At 37.9% G+C, this 2500-nt stretch overlaps 1 long non-coding RNA gene across 3 annotated transcripts in view; it reads right to left on the bottom strand.

Annotated features, from left to right (window-relative positions):
* The window catches only part of LOC149134331 (uncharacterized), a 76669-nt gene that overhangs the window by 73521 nt on the left and 648 nt on the right, over positions 1 to 2500 (bottom strand). The gene's annotated exons all lie outside the window — the stretch shown is intronic.

Raw genomic sequence — 2500 nt, 5'->3', positions numbered from 1 at the left:
TACCCCATATTGAAATAAATTTGTTTGAAATGTGAAGGTGTTTCCATTATTTTCTCCAACACTTGTGTGTATATATTATTGTTGTTGCTGTTATATGTATATATAAGACGGAGAAGCGACAGAGAGAGAGAGAGGGGGGGAGCCAGAGAGAGACAGAGAGAGAAAGAAAGACATAGATAGATAGATAGATAGATAGATAGATAGATAGATAGATAGATAGATTTATCTGTTTATTTATACGAGGGGTTTATGAAAAGCTTTGAGCCCTCGAGGCCTTTGAGCTTTGAAGTATTGTACCTTTATCAGAAGCTTTGTACCATGTTTTGTTTGTTTTCTTTTTGAGGCTGAAGACTTTTCATACACCCTTCGTTCGCGTGCCTTTTTTTTCATTGTTGCGTGACTGTCTTTCGTCACTCATTCAACTTCTTTGACATAGCCGTCATTTTTACTCGAGAACTGCTATAATATATTAGCACCATTAACTCTATCAACATCATCAATACCTTTAAGAAAGCCCTTCCTCCATGCCAAACCACACTACACTGTCATATCCACTACATTTTCACTAGTTTTCGTTCCCCTAATTTTCCCACATAGACAACTATCTCTTCTATTGCCAACAATTCCGATAATGGTATTGTAACAGCTGCAGTTAAATGGCTACGAACGTAATTATTATATTTTAACTACATTATCAATGCTACCACCGAATCTACAACCACTGTCAGAACATCAGTTACCGTTTCTCACTATAAACATTTGATAACAAAAATAACAAATAACAGTGCCAGCAGAATTAACAATAATACAATATTATGATCACAATGGGGATTCATAAATCAGCGGTTCGAATCGATACCTTTCAGGAGAAATATTTGTGATCATAGCGAACTATTGGTGAGTAGCATCTGTAAGCAAGTCTCTCTCTGAACTTCATTCATTCGCGTCATCGAGATTTATGTTGCAGTATAAACTCGAGGTTAGATTTGATTGCACATAGCTATCATGAAATTTATTCCAGCCTAAAAGATTCTGTCTCATTTCAGTATAATTTTTTTTGCAATGTCATCTTTGACTGACCAAAGGCAATACAAGTTATTTTCGTCCACGAATTTTAAGAATTTCAGAAATTGTCTATGAAAGACGATGGCTTCCATATTTATATTTAATATGTTCTGAGAGAATTCGACGGTGACTATGGTCATCACTGCTAGGTCTAGTCAAAAGGGAATAATTTGTTCCTTACGACGAATATATGTTGATTGCACACTCTATTCATTAGTACAAGGGGTTCTTCCTCCTTTCTCGAGTCATACCAACTCATAAGGGCCGCTTTTAATGTGTCCATGGTGTAAATATTCCAGACCTCGACGGGACGCCGGTCTGTCACAGGATTACACTTTTTTTATTATCAGCTGAGCGGATTGGAGCAACGTGAGATGAAGTTTTTTGATCAAGAACACAATGCGTAACCGGTCCAAGTTCTAACCCACAATCTTACGATCATGAGTCAAACACACTAACCACTAAGCCCCGTATTTGAAATTGCCAAATACTACGTAACTGTTACGCAATAATCCTTTCTACTATAGGCACAAGGCCTGAAATTTGATGGGAATGGAGCAGTCTATTAGATTGACTCCACTACGCAACTGGTACTTAATTTATCAACCCCGAAAATATGAAAAGCAAAGTCGACCTCGGCAGAATTTGAACTCAGAAAGTAAAGTCAGATGAAATACCGCCAAGCATTTCGCCCGGGGTGCTAACGATCCTGCCAGCTCGCCACCTCACTGTTACGCAATAATGAAGCTGGAAATGACGTTATAAGCAAGTTACCAACCACCAGTGACTACCAACGAGGAAATCCTGTCTGTACACTGTAGTTTTTGACATGCTAGAAAAAGCAGGAAAAAAAATATATTGGAACAAATACGGCGCGACATTCTAACAGTTGCCATAACGGTTCAGCCGATTCGCGGCCTTCCTGTCACAGTTATGGCGGAGTAATAATCAGAAAGGAAATATCTCATATACTAAAGACATTTTGAAGTATACTCAAGTTCTCTCTTATTGTCTCTCTCACCCCTCCCTCTGTTACTTTATGTTTGCCAGTTTGTCGGTCATCTCTCTCCCTCACTCTCTCTATCTCTCTCTCTCTCTGCCTCTCTTTTTTAAGCACTTTCTCTCTGCCTCCTCCAGTATCTCGACAAGCTGCTTTAAGGACATGATTTGCCATTGTAATTGTTACTGCTGTTGATAATGTCAACGTTGCAGCTGTAGTTGTTTTGCACCATTTCAACTCTTTTTTGCACAGAGTTAAAATGAAACACATTCAGAATACACCCATTCTGAGGTCTCTCTCTCTTTTAATATTTTTCAGAGATGATGTGTTCTTAATATATTCACACTTCAAGTAGAACATGAATCTGAAAATTTTATTTTAAAAATAATTTGATGAGTGTAATATCAAAGAAATTGACAACTGCAGTTGTTAGCC

This window comes from Octopus bimaculoides, chromosome 8 (genome assembly GCF_046866305.1).
Source record: "Octopus bimaculoides isolate indiv1 chromosome 8, ASM4686630v1, whole genome shotgun sequence".
NCBI lineage: Eukaryota > Metazoa > Mollusca > Cephalopoda > Octopoda > Octopodidae > Octopus > Octopus bimaculoides.
The sequence above is the reverse complement of the archived record's forward strand: the minus strand, read 5'-3'. Positions and strand labels throughout refer to the sequence as shown.